Raw genomic sequence first — 21,772 nt, 5'->3', positions numbered from 1 at the left:
AAAAAGATTATGACCTGAAATCTCACCATTTCCTGAGAGTCACAGGTCCTTTGAGTATCCTTATGGTTTCTGCTCAAATTCAGTGTCTGAAAAGGGCAGGAACAAAACAAACTTTTTTAATCATAATAAAGACAAAATAAGATTTAGAGACAGACAAAGAAATGTGTAAAATATTTACATTTATATTTAAATATTTACACCGAAAGAAACAACGTGGCTCATTCCGATGCAGTTTACAATGAAGCACGTAGCCCCTTGATGACTGAACTACCTTACCACAGAAATTACAGGTTAACATAACTCCATGTACTTTGGTAATTCCTCCCTAGCAAATTAAGCAGCCAAACACAGAAACTAATCCAGAGCAATGCTTCCCTCGCGACAGTAATGCTAACTCAACTCACAAATGCTAACTAAATTCACAACCTCACTCATAAAAAACGAACTGCTAAAATTATCTATAAACGCTGGGCTGGTGGATTTTTATAACAGAGATAACTTGAAGTTGCATGTACTCACCTCACCTCGAACTAATTATAAGCTGCCAGGATGTCTACAAATTCCGAAGATGCTGTGGTCCAAGCAGCAATAAATGGCGCTAATATACGAGTTCAAAACTGTGTCCGTTAGCCAACTTGAGTCTCCTGCATGAAAAAAAGAGCGGTTGGCACACAGCTCAGCAGCGCACCGCGCTATTGGTCATTTTCAGGTGACGTCATCCCGCAATGTAATGTCGCTCTTTGTTTCTTTAGGAGGAGGTTCGAATTTGATCAGAAGTCACGTCTGCAGACCGCTGCAGCCACGTCTTGCCTTGCTTCCCCTTTTTTTGGTGAAATGGTTCGCTCATACTGCACAATGTTGCTACCAGAATTTTTTTTTCTGTACACAGTTTACCAGCAGTTTAGCTACCAATCAACAGCGATCACACAAACTCAAAATTTAAGGCGGACCCACTTAAGGTGGTCTGATAATATGGCGTGAAACACAACAACATCAAGTTGTTTTAAAATAATAATTAAAAAAGATTATTGAAATCAATTTTATTCACAGCCATGAACTTTATTTTTAACATCTTCTTTTGCTGTTGATTTTTTTAATCAGAAGGTTAACAATGATATACTGCAGGCCTAACTTTTAATCTGTATATCAGTATCTGAATTTTAAAATAAAAAAAAATACTATCAATTTTATTGTCTTTCACTGCTGATATTTGCTTTTTTTTTTTTTTTAAATGGTATTTACTGGTTGTATTATTACAGTGGACCCTATTTTTTTTAACATCTTGCTTCTGTGAAAATGAATGTTTTTGTTTGCTTAAAAATCTACAGCTTTATACTGTGAATTCCAATGTGCACAACCCCAAAAGATGTAGTTTTACTCAAATAATACCGTAAAGTTTTTCAGACATTTTCAACATTACAATATTTAATTGTAAATTGTATGCATGTTTATTTGTTTTCGCAGACAATATTTATAATTTCAACATTTTATTACAGTAAAAAACAAAGTTTTATCCAGTCTCACAATTAACGGTTATTCAATCTATTTAATACAGTAAAAGGAAGTTTTTGGTTTTACGCTCCATTACCGTTGGAATTTGACGGTGTTTTGCCGTATATTTTACTGACTTTTTTTACAGTGTAGGCTGGGCAAGAACCTGGCCAAGATAAGAGAGTGAAGTAAGTAAATATCAAAAATCTGTCCTTCTAATTTAAAAACAATCATTTCCTTCTGATTTCTTTACGTCACTGTTTTACTTGGAAGTGTTTTTGTCTTGAAGAGCAAACAGGAAGTGTAAAAGCATAGATGTGCATACTAGCAACATGCGCACTGCGGGAAGTGAACAAAGACTGTTCACCACATGGGAATCTTTACAGGGGCGATTGCACACACACACACACACACACACACACACGACCCCGTTCAGCTATCTTAGTGAGGACCTTCATTGACTTAATGGTTTCCCTAGCCCCTGACCCTAACCCTAACCATAACCCTGACACTATATAAATAAAATTGAATTGAATTGAATTGACTGACACTAAAACCACATTTTGAGCCTCAAAAATGCCTTTAAATGCCTTCAAATTTGTGAGGACCGGGTTGTGTGTCCTCACAAGTGACTTTTGGTTCTCACAAGTATAGTAGAATGCAGATTTCGGTCCTCACAAAGATAGCTAGACAGGAACACACACACACACACACACACAGTTGTTAGCTGGTAGTTTTACAGCATTCCAGAACTGATGAAGACATCCTGATAGAAGCTCAGAGGACTTTGGTGACCCTTGGGGGGGGGAAGGCCAACAAAACGTTTCTTGGAATTTGCTAAATGATTTTTTCAGATCTGGGACAGTGAGGATTCACAGTGACCGGCTCACCTTTTGGATGATGGTGTCAAAGCAGCCCGCTGGCCAACTTTACTGGTGTCAGTGTTTTCCACTGCTCTGCCTGCCAGTGTACTGACCTCACATCAGTTTCACCACCTCCAGGACGGCTGAATGTGCGGAAAAATTGCACCTGCCTTGCTTATTGCGTTTGTCCCTCCAGGACATCATTCCTTACCCTCACCTGTCATTAGTTAGAGGTTTAAAGGGCGACGTCCTTCTCGTGTAACAAACAGACCTGCTTTTACTAAAGTCCTCACATATAAAGGATTTGTTTTTGTCCGGTCTCACCTTGGCAGTTAACTGATCAGGGTTAGATTTTCTTTGTTCTGTTTTAAAAATAATTTAGATGCTGTTTCTGTCAACTAATTCCAAGAAAAGATCAATCAGTATCAAACCATCCTATTCAGAGTCCATCACTGTGCTCGCTGATGACAGAGGATCGTTTCCCCCTGAACTTTCCTCAAGTATAATCAGGTTAAAATAAAGAATATATAAATATTAAAGTTCAATCTTTGAAGATCATACACCATTATCCTAAACCTGAGACACTTTAGGCATAAACCTTTAAGGATCAACTAATGACAGGATGGGAAGAAGCAATCCTGATGAGTTCAAAAGCTATATGTGCTGATAGATCAGATATCAATTAGACCCAGGTCTCCCCTTTATGTATTTACTAGCCTTTTTACTGTTCTTTCATCTTTCATATCATAAAAATGAATCAGAATCTGTAATTTAGGCCTGCAAGTACTGTACATCCAAGATATATGACAGCTGGCAAGTTAAAAAATATTCCAAAAATTAAAACCATCCTTCGCAATAAAAATGAAAATCACTTTTCAAAAGACAGCTAGTGACAGTTTGTGAATGGCATATTGTTGTATTTCACAATAATGGAAAACAAAACATGTAGAATACTTTTAACATGAAATTTCACAAAAATTCAAGTTTAAAATATACTACGAGGAATTCATATATTTATTATATTTATGTTCAGATGTTTGCCTTAGATTTCACTGTGCACAAAAAATGGTCTGAAAGTGGGAGGACGAGCCAAAAAATAAATATCTCGAAAAGTATTTTTAAATGCGAAGGAAAACATTTCAGAGTAATCATCATACGTGTCCAAATTTAAACCATAAACCAAACATCTGTTGTACCTAAATCAGTCCTTTTTGGCCACAGTGCCTTCTTATTGTGTCAGTCAGTAGAACTAAATAAACTGCTGGGACTCTATTCTTCAATGGCATGAAAGTTCTTTCTCACTTTGCATTTAAGTGTTTCTTTAAAAGGGAAAAATTCTCCAGTGTCTTTACTCTTGCATGGCTATCCTAATTCAGTTCAATTTTTAGTTCAGTCTTTTGCCCATCTATGAGAGTCCAATCAGGATCTTTGATATGAACCTTCTGTCATTGAACCCCTTTCAACCTTAACTCACGAAAAAAATCTATAAATGGAGAAAAATAGAATATAAGAAACTAGCCCCAGGTGGAGAAGTTCAAGTGTCTCAGGGTCTTGTTCACGAGTGACGGGAGAAGGCAGCCGGAGATCGACAGACGGATTGGTGCTGCGGCCGCAGTGATGTGGACGCTGCACCGGTCCGTCGAGGTGAAGAGAGAGCTGAGTGCAAAAGCAAAGCTCTTGATTTACTGTTCGATCTATGTTCCTACCCTCACCTATGGTCACGAGCTGTGGGTAGTGACTGAAAGAAGGAGATCGCAGATATAAGAGGCGGAAATGAGCTTCCTCCGAAGGGTGGCTGGCCTCTCCCTTAGAGATAGGATGAGGAGTTCGGCCATCCGCGAGGGGCTGCTTCTTCACATCAAAAGAAGCCAATTGAGGTTGAGGTAACCCTTTTTCCATGGATGCCTCCTGGGCGCCTCCTGGGTGAGGTGTTCTGGGCATGTCCCACCAGGAGGATGCCCCAGGGCAGACTCAGGACACGCTGGAGAGATTATATCTCTTGGGAACGCCTTGGTGTTCCCCCGGACAAGCTGGGTAGAGGGAGGTCTGGACTTCTCTGCTCAGGTTGCTGCCCCTCTCGACCCGGCCCGGATAAGCAGAAGAAGATGGATGGATGGATAAAAGAAAATAAATGGAGAAGTATTTAATGAATGCCTAGACATTGAAACTACTAAGACTACAAACTGTTAAAGTGTTAACTGATGAGGGATGACAGGAGATCCAAAGAGTCTTTCTCCTTTAGGCTTCTATCCACTCAGATGTTGTTCTGACCTTAAAAACGTCTCCCCCTGCAGGCTGTTAAACACTACGCACTTTTAAGATGTAAGGTTTTCATTAAAAAAACGCTGGTGTTGTGCATGTTGGGTCTCCAGCTGTCTGACTTCTCTAAAAATAGATCTTACTGGTTGTCAACTATTCTGTCTTGTTGTTGCATCATTAGCCAGTTCACAGCCATCTTAATTTGATGAGCAGCTCAAAAGTGAAGCCTTACAGCATTCTGGCTTCTTCTCAAAGCTATTTTTTTTGTTCTGTAAAAAAAGCTATTTTGACCTCTGGTGCAGTCAGATGAAGTCGGGGCTGTTGACTAAAAGATGAATGTTGAGGTCTGTGAGCAGGATCAGCCATCCCTCCATACGCCCATCTAATTGTCAGTTCTGTTACGTTTAATAATTGCTTTGCCTCGAGCTGTGTTTGACTGTTTTTCCTCTCACCCACTGAGGACAGTGAAGCTACTGTTGCATTTATTTCAAAACACAAAGGGTCTTTATTCTCACGGGCTTCTTAAATTCCCTCCAGAATTCAGTCTTATTGTTGTTGTAATTGTTGCAGATGTCTCAGTGTTGTAGACAACTGCACAAAAAAAGTTTCTCCAACATTAGTGATGGGATTTCCGGCTCTTTTTAGAGAACCGGCTCTTTCGGCTCGGCTCACTAAAAAGAGCCGGCTCTTTCGGCTCCCAACCGGCTCTTCAGGTTGTTTTGTTGCTTTAATTTATTTATTATTAACAATAATATAAAATTATGCACAAAAGGAATTACTAATGTAAAAAAAAAGTGGTTTTATTTATATATGTTTATATATAAATATATACGGTGGCCCCTAGAGACAAAGCACGTACAAACTCCAAAACACATTTCTAGCGTTAACTGAACTTCCAAAACAGAGCTACCTAGATCACTTAAATTACACAGTTGAAAGCATATGTGTATTGTTTGTGTATTTATGCACAAGCACTCATATATATTCAAATAATTAAAAAAAATGTTCATTTACCTGTTACTACCACACACCAAATCCGGTCGTTGGTACTTGCTGGTTTGTGTAGCCACTAGGTAACAAAAGCTCAACACTGTGCCTAGCATCCTGGAGCACTTCTGTTGTCTTTTGTATGTGTTTTGGAGTTTGTACGTGCTTCGGAGTTTTTACGTGTTTTGGAGTTTTTACGTGTTTTGGAGTTTGTACGTGTTTTGTCTCTAGGGGCCACCATAAATAGACATTTATTTATTCACTCCACATAAAATGTAATAAATAAATCATATAATACAAAAACCAACTATTCACAGTTCAACTTTTAACTATTTAAATTTTCAGCTTTTTCCTTTTAAACAAATTTAAAGTGAAACAACACAAAACACTACAAACCACAACACAGTTAAATATAAATTAAAATAGGAAAACAAAAGAAGATGCACATTCTCTGTCATATGGGCCTGCATGAATAAACTTTCTGAATCCTTTATCATCCGCAACTGAAAATAGTTGTGGATGATTACTATACCTTTCTAATGTGACGTTGTTGTCCCTGGCTCTCTCTCTCCCTCCCGCTCTGTTCCTGTGCTACTGCGAGTGTAACTACCGCCCCTCCCCCCTCTGCCCAGCGCAAAGCACAAGGCTCGCGTGCGGAGTGAAGCGAAAAAAAAAAGTGCGAGAGAGAGGATGAGAGAAAGAGAAAAACTGCTGGCTGACTTCTGGCATGATAAGTGGTATGTCATCCAGATATGGGCCAGGCCTGGCATAGATGGCACTGTCTATGTGATGGCATGCCGCATCTGGCCCAATTGTAGTTTGGTTTGTGGCCCAGGCTCATAGAAAACAGGTCTGGCCGGGAATCTGGCATCAAGCTGGCACTTCTGACTGACTGGTGTCACGGCAGGGTGTATGTCAACCAGATGTGGGCCAGGTCTGGCAATGATGGCACTATTTATGTTCCTATTTTCCTGTTTTAGTTAGAAGACCCAAATGCCATGTTGTAATACTATACTGCTATGGTAGCCAACGTTTCAAATGCAGGTTTGACAGGTTAGTGAGTGTACACTTTATCTAGTGACGGTTTACTCATGTTTACCACTGGGTGACTGTAGCTCAGGAGGTAGAGCAGGTCAACTACTGATCAGTAGGTTAGGGCTTCGATCCCCGCCTCCTCCAGTCTGCATGTCAAGAGTTTGAATGTAGTTAGGAAGCACTCAGTTTAGCAAAAGTGTGTGAATGTGTCATGTTGTACAGAGCACTTTGAGTAATCTGGGAGAGTAGAAAAGCGTTATATAAGAATCAGTCCATTCACTGTGCGAACAGAGTTTCGTCATGTTACTTTTGCACTATTACGTTCTGGCACATGTTGTTATTACACATGGTACACATGAGGCTGACTTGTGGGGCCTGAGCTGAAACTGTTCTGGGCCAGCACAGGACCACCAGTGTGTCTACCTTGTGCTGGCCCATGTGTGGGCCTCCTCTGGCAAACCAGATCTGGGCCACCAAAGGGCCGTCATTCTTTGCAGGGCCATGTGTAAGCACATTGTGTGGGCCAGATCCAGGCCATACCAATTTTGCTATGTGAGTAACTGATTGACTGTTGCAATGTTGCTTCTGCTTGTTTCTGAGAGCGAGGAGGCTTCGGTCTGTTTGGGGTTGCTGACTGTCATCGATTGAGCCCACCTCTCCAAACACCCATCACTGATGATTGACTTGAGACAGAAAAGAGGAGATTTTCATCAAATCAGCAAAACAATTCTAATGACAAACTTATCTGCACACAATCTCCTGCAATAGTTTTAAACCATCACAGGTGAAACTAAACGATGCTTTGTGACCTTTTTATATGTAACCAGTGCCAGCTTATGAAGACTAAACCTGTGCTTTGCTACTTGGGCCTCATTTATAAATTATGTTGCCAGACTTAACAGTCATACGGTCCATGTATTGCTACTGTCACCAGTGTAAATGACTTCTTCAGATGAGCAGTGTCACTTGTTTTAGAAAGTAGAAAATTAAACATGTACATTGCTGTACTTTGTACTGTGTTTTTACCCTGAGTAATTACACTTTGCATGTGGAATGAACACATGATATTTTGGTATTGCTAACCATATGACATGTTGCAAATATGAACCTGTTACTCCTTTGGAACCCGTGCAGACCTTTTTGGCTTGTGAAAAGGTGCACATAGTTACTGTGAGGTCCAATAATTAGCCCTAGATAGCACACTGGTACCCACAGGAACAAAAATGTACTTGTACTCTACCCCTAATTTTGAGTTTGTACTTGTTAACTACATTACAATATGCGTTTAAAATAGTCTGTAGCACACAACAGTGGACTTGTGCAGCTGGATTTAAGCTTAGTTATTCTTCTCCATTAATGTGCCACTTTTTTAATGATACTTGATTTGTTGCAGTAGCTAATCCTGAGAGCTGATCTATCGAAAAAGCATAAACTTATCACTGAATGTTGGTAATATCAAACACAAGGACAAACTAGATTTGTTTGCTTTTTGTGCAAAAACGTGACATGTAGGATAAATACACAAATGAGCAAAATGACCTCCAAATGGAAGGCAAATGTGTGATCTTATTACAACCCATAAAAGCACAATAGCTAACATTTATATTACATCATCTCCCAAGGTGAAAATGATTGTAAGCATAATCACGAGCTGCTCTGACAAAATGTAAGAAGAATGCAGGAATCAGTTATAGCAGTGCTCCAAGTAGGCACTCATTCTTCAGGTTAATGGTTCGGTTGTAGAGCAGTCTACCGCTGGCCTCTGAGGAGCAGGTGTTAGTTGTAAAATCCAACTGCTAAGCTCCCTCCTGCTGTTTACTAGCCCAGCAGGCCAGGCTGGGTGTGAGTCTAGTGCTAATTGAACATCGGTACTCGGCCCTACAACAGGCAATCTCTACCAGGTGCTGCCATCCATGCGTAGTTGTGCTTAGAATAAACAGTCCTGCCCTGCACACCATTCACACCATTAACATATTATTTAAGGGACATTACACCATAACACAAGTGCGCACACACACACACACACACACACACACACACACACACACACACACACACACACACACACACACACACACACACCCAGACCCACACACACACAAAGTCCAGGCACAAAGAGTTCCTTTTTATCCCAGACCACATTTAGAGGAAGTTACACTCTCACAATCATTTTTAAAGATTTACAAGGCACAGTATAATTAACTGGCTCAATTTAACACAGTGTAAATGGTCATTTTTCACTTCATCTGTAAAACGTGCTCCACAGGGATCCTGTGAGTCTAATGAAAACTGGTCTGCACAGATACAGCTGAAACAAACTGGAATAAGATGAACATTATATCATGCTATTAGGCTTTAAGATGTGTTACTGTCCATTAGAGTTGGATGTCTCGAGACCGGTCTTGGTCTCGAGACCACTTTTACGTGGTCTTGGTCTTGTCTTGGTCTCGACTGACTTTGGTCTCGGTCTTGGTCTCGGTCTTGCGTTCTCAAATCGACGTAGTGTTCGGGAGATTTGGAGTCAACCATCAGCGGAGCGGGGGGGTGGCTTACTGGGCTTAAGCCCGGGTCATTTTTTCAGAAGCATGGGGTCTTTGGGAATGTAATTTGTTAGTTAGATGCCTGACTGACAACTGTATAAAACAAAAACAACACACGAAGCACATAGCGCACCGTCGTAAATTCCCCCTAATTTTGGTATGGTCCCAGCTCAGGCACTAGGCGACTGAGCACTTACGCATGTGAGCGAGGGGGGAGAAGCTGCTGCCTGCGAGTTTGCTGCAGACAGAGGAGAGCTTAAGTTTGACCAGGTACCAAAGCAAATCATTCGTACTGTACAAATAATGTAAATATGACGGTGTATCACAAAAGATTGATGTCAAACTGATCACTTGACCCATATTACGTTACTTGCTCTTCGAGTGAATCAACAAATGGCGAAATGAAAAACTGAACAACAACAATGCTGTTTTTTTTAGAGAGTCTTAGCTTACATGTGTGTTTATTTCATATTTTCAGTTGTTTCCCTCCACGGCTAAATAAAACACTCTAAATCAGTTTCAGTTATGTACTGATGAACACAACAATGGACACTAACAATGGCTTCTTTCAAAGAAAAAACTCTGGTAGATGTTATTTTATATATTATGCTTTGTATGTTGTTCAGTATATTTCTATGCAAAACAAGAGGAATTTCAATACACAGCAGTATATTCACAGTTGAAACCAGATATTTACATACACTTAAGGGAAAAAATATAAAAACATTTTTTTTACTGTTAAACATCAATTTAGAGTAAACTTGTTTTGTTTTAGATAAATAAATATTGAAATATCTTTTGAATTAGTTAAATGTCAGAATAAAAAGAGAGGGAGCTGACTCTTTTTTTATCACTTTCATCAAATTTAGGAGTACATGTACACTAAGTTTATTGTTAATTAATAAGAAAACTCCAGACGATTCCATTCTGAGCTTAAGAAGCTTCTGATAGGTTAGTAGAGTCCATGTGAGTAAATTGGTGGCACACCTGTGGATGCATATAAGGCAAAACACAGAGCCTGTTTCTGTGACATGGGAACATCAAGAAATATCAACCAAAACACCAGGAAAAGAATTGTGGAGCTCCATAAGTGTGGCTCAGTTTTGAATACAATTTGGTGATACAGACAGAAATACAGACAATTTCTCTCTTTACTCTTAAATTTAACAAATATGTTTTTATATTTATCAATCTAAAAAAATAAACATTTAGTCTGATTTGATGTTACAATTAAAAAAGTGTTTTTATCTGAAGAGTTTATAAATATCTGGTTTCAACTGTATATTTGATGATGTTGGTGTTTGGCTTGATTGTCAGCACAAAGAGAGAGAGAGAGGAACAGAGAGGGAGAGAGAGGAACAGAGAGGGAGAGAGAGGAGCAGAGAGGGAGAGAGAGGAGCAGAGAGGGAGAGAGAGGAACAGAGAGGGAGAGAGAGGAGCAGAGAGAGAGAGAGAGAGAGAGAGAGAGAGAGAGAGGAACAGAGAGAGAGAGAGAGAGAGGGAGAGAGAGGAACAGAGAGAGAGAGAGAGAGAGAGAGGAACAGAGAGAGAGAGAGAGAGAGAGGGAGAGAGAGGGACAGAGAGGGAGAGAGAGGGAGAGAGAGGAACAGAGAGGGAGAGAGAGGGAGAGAGAGGAACAGAGAGGGAGAGAGAGGAGCAGAGAGGGAGAGAGAGGAGCAGAGAGGGAGAGAGAGGGAGAGAGAGGAACAGAGAGGGAGAGAGAGGAACAGAGAGGGAGAGAGAGGAGCAGAGAGAGAGAGAGAGAGAGAGAGAGAGAGAGAGGAACAGAGAGAGAGAGAGGGAGAGAGAGGAACAGAGAGAGAGAGAGAGAGAGAGAGAGGAACAGAGAGAGAGAGAGAGAGAGAGGGAGAGAGAGGGACAGAGAGGGAGAGAGAGGGAGAGAGAGGAACAGAGAGGGAGAGAGAGGGAGAGAGAGGAACAGAGAGGGAGAGAGAGGAGCAGAGAGGGAGAGAGAGGAGCAGAGAGGGAGAGAGAGGAACAGAGAGGGAGAGAGAGGGAGAGAGAGGAACAGAGAGGGAGAGAGAGGAACAGAGAGGGAGAGAGAGGAGCAGAGAGAGAGAGAGAGAGAGAGAGAGAGAGAGAGGAACAGAGAGAGAGAGAGAGAGAGGGAGAGAGAGGAACAGAGAGAGAGAGAGAGAGAGAGAGGAACAGAGAGAGAGAGAGAGAGAGAGGGAGAGAGAGGGACAGAGAGGGAGAGAGAGGGAGAGAGAGGAACAGAGAGGGAGAGAGAGGGAGAGAGAGGAACAGAGAGGGAGAGAGAGGAGCAGAGAGGGAGAGAGAGGAGCAGAGAGGGAGAGAGAGGGAGAGAGAGGAGCAGAGAGGGAGAATGAGGACAGAACAGAGAGGGAGAGAGAGGAGCAGAGAGGGAGAGAGAGGGAGAGAGAGGAGCAGAGAGGGAGAGAGAGGAGCAGAGAGGGAGAGAGAGGAGCAGAGAGGGAGAGAGAGGAGCAGAGAGGGAGAATGAGGACAGAACAGAGAGGGAGAGAGAGCAGGTGAGACACACATGTCAGTCAAATGGTTGTTTGCCAAAACTCATCAGAACATGTATCTCGTACCGAGTGTAACTTTTTAGATTCCGTTTGTTATTTTTCAAATTCTATATTTATTAAGTTATGCAGGCTTGTTTGCACAACAAAGCTAAATAATTATATAAACTTTTCTGAATCTAAATAGTGTACTTTGGTAGAATTAAAAAATAAGTGTAGTGCAGGTCTATGATGATTTTTAGTGCTACTATCATCTAGTTTTGATTCTGGTTCTGTCTTGGTTAAGTCCTAAGTAGTCCTGATTTTGAACTGTTGTAGTCCTGTTTTAATTCCGGATCAGTTCTGGGTCTGGTTGAATTGGGGTTTAGTCCCTGTGTCTTGATACAGCCCTGACTTTGTTCTGCCTTGCTGCTTAATTAAAAAACTAGTTTAAGGTGTCCTGCATGTGTGATATAGATTTTTCCCTATATGAAGTCATTCTTTTTTGAACAAAACTCAAAACAGAGCCTAATAAATCTTTCAGTCATTTCTACCCTCACTTAATTTCCTTTGGCTGCTCAGCTCTCACACAGTGGCTCAGCTATGCTCCAATCCCTCCATATTGTGGCCAATCACATGCGAGGATATAGGATAATATCATTATGTGAAGAACAGAGAGGGTGAGAGACGCGACAGTCAAGTGGAGCGTGCATCTGTCCTCTCAGTGAGTGAGTGAGACAGTAGACAGCGGTGAGGAGGGCTGTGCGAAAGCAAAAACACATAAATATGCCTGACACCCGTAAACGAAGCAGCATCTGGCTGCAGTTTAAAGACTTTTTTTGTCTCAGTCTTGGTCTTGGTCTTGGTCTCGTCTCGACTTGGTTTCGGTCTTGGTCTTGTCTCGACTTGGTCTCGGTCTTGGTTTCGTCTCGACTTGGTCTCGGTCTTGGTCTCGTCTCGACTTGGTCTCGGTCTTGGTTTCGTCTCGACTTGGTCTCGGTCTTGGTCTCGTCTCGACTTGGTCTTGGTCTTGTCTTGGTCTCGGATTAGGCGGTCTTGACTACAAGTCTACTGTCCATTAATACCATTAATTAATACTGAATGGTCTTAAATGTGATCTCTCAATTATTGGACTTTGTTCTTCAGGCCTTTACACCATTACTTAAAAACCAGCTGTCTTAGCTAATTATAGGCCAATCTCCAACCTCTCTTATCAGGAATCATTTAAATATATAAAGACCTGGATAATTCTAACTCTAATGTCCTGCTTCTAACTTCAGATAAAACTTTGAATCCACTTTGGTCCTGTAAATGGTAAATGGACAGGTTCTTATGTAGTGCTTTTTTCCTATACGCCATGGTCTTTTTAGAAATAAGCATCTTTCTCCTGGCAGCCTTTCTAAACTAGTCATCTTTGTCTTTTTTGTATTGTCATGAATGTTAATATTTAATATGGTAACTGAGGCCTTTAGAGTTTGAGCTCTTGGGTTTCTTCTTTCCTAGGAAGCTGTAGCTACGGCCAACATCAACACATACTGTTCAGTTTCTATAAAAGTGACGAGTCTCTTGTTTGTTTATCTTCAACACTGTGCATGTCAACAAAACATGTAAGAAACTACTGTTTTACTGTGTATGCCCTGTTATTATAAGGAAGCTTTTTCTTTCAGCAATATATCATTTTGATTTAAAGCCTCTTATCATTTACACTGGGATCTGTAAGATTAGAGATAAAACATAAGAAACAGTCCTTGGACCAGTGTATACCTCTGCTATGTGACTCTTGGGACTTTTAGTTGTGATCAGATTCTTACATGTTTACATTCGTACCATGGGAATAAATGTCAAAGTAATTTTAGGGTTTTAATACTTTCTGTGAACTGTTCTTTTTCCAAGGTCGAATGTTTATAACATACACGTTACATTTAACGACTTTAAAATACAAGAACTGAGGACACACGTTTGAATTCATTTATTTTCATTTTTAAAGGGTCAGAAGTATACAGGCTCAAATGCATACATATATTGCTGCTGACATTTGGTTCAGTTTTCCAAACTGCACCTCTGCTGGACACTTTGGCAGTGGTGAAGCTGAAGAATTCAGAGCTAATCCTCCCTCATTATTACATCCACTTTGTGCAAAATACCAGTAACACTGGCAGTCTGATGCATGAGGCACCACTGCATCGCTGGTACACCGATCTTAGGTTTGAAATCGTCACTTTTAGTCATCCAAAGATACCTCTTGTCATTTTGGACAAATACAGTGCATGCACCGCGATACATGTCACTCAACAATCTAGTGTTGACTGAAGCTCAGCCACTCGGTTAAATAGTGAGCCAGTGACAACGATCATCAGTATGACTGTCAGCAGGTGTGGCTGGCTTCAGGTGCATCATGTTTCCACTGATCATCCATCAGATGTTTCTACAACTTGACTGGAATCCACATGAGGTAAATTCAGTCAAATGGACATTATTTGGAAAGGCGCACACCTGTCTCTGTGTAGCTGGCAGTGTAATCAAGCACAAACAAAGCCTTGTAGTCCATGTAAGTGTCTAAAGACCATGGGAATAGGATTGTAACAAGCACAGATCTGGGGAAGAAACATTTCTGCAGCTTTAATGGTCCCATTGAGCACAGTGGCCTCCATCATCCATAAATGAAGAAATGAAGAAGTTTGGAACCACCAGGACTCTCCTAGTGCTGAGACAAATTAGACACAACGAGACAGAAGAAGCAAAACTAAACACACTGAACATGGAGCGCAAAATAAAACAGGAAACACTAAGACGCAGACTAAATCACAACATGACACGAGAACTGAGAGGAAATGAGATGGATTAGAGAGATAACAGGAGGAGATAACGAGGGGGACGCAGGAACAGTTAACGGAGACAAGACAGAGAGCAAGGGAACAGTTTGGCTTCAGGGGACATTTGAATTGTCCAAGTGGGCGGCTGCAGATCTCAGTCAAGCTTGATAGTGCTGATTTTGGAGTAGGGGCACCGTGTCAGCCCATGTTGATGTAAAGCTTGCTTCACTGTGAGCCTTGATGCTGGTGTTCCACCAGTTCATGGCAGGTTTGAACCGTGGTTGTTCCTGAACATCCTACTCAGTTTTATTTCATTTGGGTGTGACAGTTTGGATCTTCTTCCAGACCTCGCCAAAATGGTGACTCATCTCAATAACTTGTACTCGCATATAATTATAATTATAATGTTGAACTGATGATTTCTACAGTTCTTGGACCCTCCTATTGTTGTAAACATTGGCCAATCCGAAGAGTGTGGTCAAACGAATTATGATTTGATGAAAAGTTAAAAGAAATTATCCTTGTAAAGTTAAAAAAAAACATCATAGAACCTTCAGCCCCACCTATTAAAAGATTTAAGTGCCTGTATACTGATACTGTTTGGATTAGAGAAAACCCCAAATGTTAGAGTGAATTGTTAAATGTTTGTCATTTTTATGCTTGCCAACTTTGATGAAAGGGATTCCACTGTCCTTCCCCCCAGATTCTCGGGGTTCTGGGTAGGGGGCTGTAAGGTTTTATTGCAGATACATCCTATCTGGAGGATCTACTTCTTTTGATCTAAGCTTCCTGAGTTTATGACCCTTTGATCAGCAGCACACACACACACACACACACACACACACACACACACACACACACACACACACACACACATTCCTACTTACATATAGAAGTTCACACATATACATACAATGCGGGGGGCGTTGCTTTGCTGTGTTTTGTGTGAACTGTCTCTCAATAAAAGCCAGCGAGAGGAGCCCATCATGGGGTTCATTGTCGTGCTGGACACAGATGTGGCCTCCCTTGCGCAAGTAATCGATCGAACACTGTTGCCTTGTTTTTCTTTCATGGGAATAAGTCCTGGATACAGCGGGGTCTGAGTTTAGACCCAACATTTATTTGGTCCTTCGAGCCGGATCCTAACACATCGCATCCACCGCGAGGAGAGGGAGAGGACGCCACCGTAACGTCTGGGATGATTGACGGAAAGCCCTAGTGCCTTGCTTGTCACTAGGCCGGAAAGTTTGCGTCTGAACTCCCCTCGGGATGGATGGCGATTGACGGGATACAGAGACTCTTCCCATGAACGGAAACAACACGAACAGTAAGTACAGAAGGCCTTAGAGAGCGGCTACGTGACCCTGCGTTGACCGCAGGTACGGGAGCGCGCTAGCCGCGTGAGAGAGACGCAGGCTTCTCCGCCGTGTGGGGCGTGGAGATAACCTAGGATCGGTAGCTCCGCCGTGAGGAGTGTTCGGAATCTCCGCCATTTGGGGCGTTTGGAGAGTGTCCGACGGTTGAATTCTCCGCCATATGGGGCGTTTGAGAGTTTTCAACAGAGAGCGCTAGCTGTGCGTGTAGACGCAAGCGATAGGCCTATGTGTGTGTGTGTGGGCCAGACGTGGTCTGCGTGAGTGTGGCTGATTGTTGTCTTGTGTGAGAATAAAATGTGTAAGGCTGCCTTAGAAGGGGATGTAAAATTTGTGGAGAAATTTTCACCGGGCAGCACGTAGTATGTAGGTTGTTGGCGTAAGAAATATGGATTTGAAGGGACATTAGTGGAAGTTCAATGTAAAATGCTTGTAGAAAGAATAACTGTAAGTGCGGCAGGTAAAACAGGGACAGCTAAGCAGAGGAATGAATTGCTGTTAGCAGTCGCTCAGTTGTGGCTGGAGCAGGCTCAGAAGAGGAGAGAAGCACAGAATGTTAAAAGAGCAATATTGCAAGCAGTAGTTGTGAAACCTGAGGATGAAACTACAGCTCAATCCACTGCAACTACTCTAGAACAACACCGTAGAAAAGTATTAGAAAGAGCAAGAATGTTAGCAGAAAGGAGAGCCAGAGAAGTGAGAGAGAGAGAGAGGTGTGTGTTGTTTTAAGCAGTGATGAGAATAATGAAAATGTGATGAGAGAGGAATACAAAAACATACAGAAATGCATTAACTATACTAACCCTACATGCATATACACAATAAATGATACTCATGAAGATCAGACAGAGTCTAAGCATGAGATTCTGTTTGTCATCTTGTCCAAGTCACTAGTAAGATGAAAGTGATACATAGACTAGTGGACTGAATATTATAGGAGGACAGATGGTTGCATCATAAAGGAGAAAACAGAATGCTGATGAGGGGTCTTACATGAGTGAGCTGATTGTGAGTTTCTGGTGTGTGAAGAAGTTTTACCATGGCACACATTTGGTTACATGAGAAGAAACGTATTATGTGATGAGACAACAGGGTTATGCTGTATGTTGTGTGTGGCTGATTGGATGAATGTTTGAGATTGATCTAGCTGTTGATTTGTCTTTTGTTACTAAGTTGAGCCTGCCAAATGGGTTGTTACGATTTATCCCCCTGGCATGAAAAACACGTGTCATGACTTAAACAAGGCCTTTCTTTCCTTTGCTTTCCTTTATTTTCTTTCCTTTCTTTTTATTTTGTTACTTTCATGGTGCACTGAAAGTTTCGTTTGATGATCTCTGTTTGAGCAGAGATGCGCGATTAGAACAGAAGCGCTATACGACTCGTCGTCAAGAAAACTGTTGTGAAAGTGAGTTTCTCCAAAAATTAAAATGGGCTTGGGAGAAAGCCACTTATTTGGGACGATCAGAAAACAAGTCCCTGCCAAAAAGGATTCAGCGACGTAATCCGATTCTAAAGTTTTTCTTTTTTGAAATGACGTCATTGCTGGCAGTAGAAACTTATTGCGTCACGAGAGGTTCTACTGTCAGCAAATAAAAAATGAGTGGAAAGACTTACTGACAAAAGCTGACAAGACTGACTGACTTAACACCATTGTGTGAAGTTAACCCCCACCTGACAAAGGTGTGGATGTATCTCTGTGTGTGTCTTCTGTTGCAGGAGCAGAAGGAGACCACAGGAGGAAACTTGGGTCACATGACTATGTGAACTCTGCAAATTTAACCTTTTAGTTTAAAATTTTCTGTGTCTGTGAATTTACCATGGGTTTGTTATTAACTACTTTGTGTTGCTCACAGAGATTACTGTGAGAAAGAGTGTATACGAATGCGCAGGGCTAACATTTACCTTTCTTTTTACAGCAGATGGTTAATCATGTGATTCGATCATGTGATTTATAGCAGGACACATCTTAATGATGTTTTTCTATCACAGGATTACTGAGATTTTGTGTGAAGAAAACTGTAGTTACAGGCTGTGTGTTGGTGATTAAATTACACTGTGTTGTGGAGAAAATGTTGGAAATTACAGGGAAGAAGTGAATACAGTGTGAGATATATTGTATTTGAAACTAGTGTTACTTTTCTCACAGCAGAGTGTTAACTTTATGACCATTCACAGCTCCTCTGGAATTTGGATGGCCAACACCTGACCACCAGGATGAACTGTGTGTTAATGTTTTTTTTTTCTTTAAGACTGCTTGTAAAGGATTCAGCACAGACAGACAAGTGACAATTGAACAAATGTGCAGTGGTTACAGAATAGTTGAATATGGGGCTCATTAGCTGGCCACTATTGAGCTCACAGTGATAAAATGAGTGGAGTGACAAACTTAAGGAAAGTCACCGATTAAATTGTGGAATAAATTGGGATGATTCATGATTTGGGACAAATTATGATAATAATAATAGTGATTTAATGACTGGAGAAAACTTGCACATGATATTTGTCTTTTATGCTGAATACTTTATTACTTTATTGGTTGAAAATGCGAAGTTTGATTTAAAGACTTTGTCTTCCAGGATACAAGCTCCAGGTGGAGCTGGGAGTTAGACAAGCCAAACATTTAGTTGCCAACTAATGTTTTTACACAGGGTTACAGGTTGGAGTGAAGCTGCTCCAAGGGACAAACCCTGGAGATTGTTTTAGGGAGACTGTGCAACATTCTTGTACATGTCTCGTTGGGGAGTTGACACATGGCGGAAGCCATGTGGCGAGAGGAGTGTCATTTTAATTTGCAGATGTCGCAAGATGCCATGACGAGGAGGAGTGACTGAGGAGATCGTCCTTAAGATGGAAGCTGAGGCCTGGAGAGAGGCTTCAGGAGGCTCGGAGATCAGAGCAGAGAGCTGTGCTACTGAGCTTCCAGGAGATCGTCATGAGGAGACTCTGCACAACAAAATCTTAAATGAGATAAAAGACTTTCAACGTTGACGTTGAGGAAGACAACTAAGGTGTACGACGTGCTCTGCCTTTAAAATCTTCAGCAAAGTTGAATCATGAGAACCTGAGGGAGCGTGCCAGGCTCCAAAAAGTGACAGCGCAGAGGAGGTCCAGCGATGGACTTGTGGTTTCGTGAACAGCACAAATGCCAGGTGACTGTGAAATAACTAACAGCATTTTTTCCACAGGTGAAGCCAGTAACTTACTATCCTACCAGATTAGCTCTAGTTGCTTGTGCTTTACCTCCATGCGTGAGATCAGTATGTGCAGCAGCTTAAGCTGTGCAATGTTTCAGGAAATAGTTTATTTCACCTTTTTGACACTGTTAGTTCAACACGAGGTAGATGTCTACTACTGTAGACTAAAATTACATTTCTGTCACCTACAAAACACTTGTCTTTAATGTTACTGTTACTCTTATAACCATACATAACCATAAAGTGATGCACAATTCTGAATCCGTTACACCTTTTGCCAACGGAAGAAGAGGGCACTTCTCATGAGTGTAGACAGCACATAGAGAAGGAGTGTAAGCTGAGGGATGACTTAATAGCTGTGCCACTTGGTGAGGGAAAGGTTTGGTTTGTTGATGTTTTGAGTTAACAACAGTAGAGGGACAGACTAAAACAGGTTTTACTGTAGTAGATAGTGAGGAAGTTATCTGTGCAGGACAACTAGCATGTTTCCTATTTGCTTGAGCAGCAGAGATGCTAGCTTTAATGGAAGTGTGTAAAGCTGCAGAGAGATAAGATGTGACAATATACACTGATAGCCAGTATGCATTTGCTACATTACATTTCTTTGTAGTACAGTGGGTGAGACGAGGTGTGACAGCCTCTACAGGGAAACCTGTAGAACACGCCAAACTCTTGCAAAATCTGCTGAAGGCAGAGTTATTACCCAGTAGGATTGCCGGTTGCAAATGTGTAGCACACATGTGAGGGAAAGATCCGGTTGCATTAGAGAATGCTTTTGCACATAAGATCGTGAAAGAGGCAACTTTAGGAGAACATGTTGTTAACGTTTTAGCAGTGCAATGCCAGCAGACGTTGGCTATTATGCGGGATGCACTGGTAGACATGCAGGGCCACTGACCTACTGCAGGGAAACAATTGTGATATACAGAAGGAGCGAGTTTGCAGGATGGTGTTTGTTATCTGTGTGATAAACCAATACTGCCTTAGACTTTGTATAAGACTGCTGCTATTTTGTGCCATGGGCTTTGCCATGTCGCAACAGGAGGGAGATAATGAGTAGTTTATACTTTAAGATTAAATACCCTTTAAAAAAAACTTTTTTGTAGGTCATGTATGATATGTTCAAGCACAATTCTCGGGGTAATTTGAGACCTAAGAGAGGGAAATTCCCTAGACCCAGTCACCCATTACAAGTTACTCACATGGACTATAGGGCTGTCCAGCTGTAATAACTATGAGTATTGTTTAGTGATAATGGTTCACATTTTGTAAATGAAGTGATTGGATTAATGGCACAACATCTAGGGATAACACTAAAACATCATTGTTTATATCACCCACAAAGTGCAGGGTTGGTAGAGAGACCTAATGGAATAGTAAAGTTAAGACTTAGGAAGAGACGCAGGACATGGTTAAACTGTAAAGAATGTACATGAGGATTACTCCAATAGAGAATGGTCTGACTCGTTGAGATTATATATGTTAGAGTATTTAGAGTTCTATTCTTCTGTAGTGATGATAGAAGAGCAGAAGAGAGAGCATATTAGCAGATTAGATGCTTAAAATGTTCAAAAATAAAGACGTCTTGAGAACAAATGATCTGCCAGATGATTCTGTTTCTCCGCAGGAGCAGAATCTGAAGTCTGGAGATTGGATGTTGACAAGGCCATGGAGAGGAAGTGCTGGTCCAGTCCACGGTGGGAATGTCCATATCGGATGCTGCTGACGATGACCACAGCAGTGAAGATCGCTGAAAGGAACACTTGGATACATCAAGCGCACTGCAAGAAGGTAACACACTTCCTGGCCGACTCTGGGTGATGGTGAAAAGGCCAGCGGTACAAAGGGGGGAGTATATCTCTAGGACCTCTCATCTCAATCCTGGTGAAGAAACCAACGGATCCTGAACCCAATTTAGAATGGCTGGGAATGTGCTGTTCGCCTTCTTGTGCCTGTGGACCCAGAGTGGGATGACAGGAGCGCACTGGGACAGAGCGAACCACACCCAGTACCCGCATTGGGTCTTCAACAACTACTGGTGGCAGTTTGGGAACACAACCGCTCACATAAAGAACGAGACCAATGGTTATGCTTGTGATGCCACTGGCTACACATTCTTCTGGACTGTGGCCATATAGCATCACTGAGAGCGAGACAGTTTGTTTGGTTGCCTTGGCAACACATCCAGGAGTAAACATACTTGGGACACTGCCAACTTTTCAACTTCTGAACCTGAATGGACGGTTGATTCACCAGTAGCTGGGACGGTGAACTGCTCTGGTACGACAGACCTGCTAGTCTGACTCCAAGAATCTGACTTGCTGCAGGACATTGAACAACTAAACGAACTGGAAACAGGCCAGTTGCCTATGTGAATGAAGGGCAATGGATTAGTCCAAGTTGGAGATTTATCATGGAATTTGTACAACATCACCTATTCTTTGTGTCCTCTGCAAGAAGGATGCAAACAGAGAAGCCTTTTGTCTACATTTACATGAACTGAGTTACATGAACACTTCTCTAAGCTGGTTGAGGCTTTGAGCCAAGAAGATCAAAACACCTTGATCCAATTTCCTTTACAAAGCTTTTCCTGTGGTGACAACAGGACAGGAGAAGAGTTGCAAATGCAGATAATTCACCACTTGACTCTAACCCCCACAGGATGCCCACAGTGTGAAGGTTTGGGGGATTGATAGGAGTCATAAAGAAGGGTGTTGACCAGGCTACAGCT

The sequence above is a fragment of the Pelmatolapia mariae genome, linkage group LG14 (genome assembly GCF_036321145.2).
Source record: "Pelmatolapia mariae isolate MD_Pm_ZW linkage group LG14, Pm_UMD_F_2, whole genome shotgun sequence".
Taxonomy (NCBI): domain Eukaryota; kingdom Metazoa; phylum Chordata; class Actinopteri; order Cichliformes; family Cichlidae; genus Pelmatolapia; species Pelmatolapia mariae.
This window is presented reverse-complemented; position numbering follows the sequence as displayed.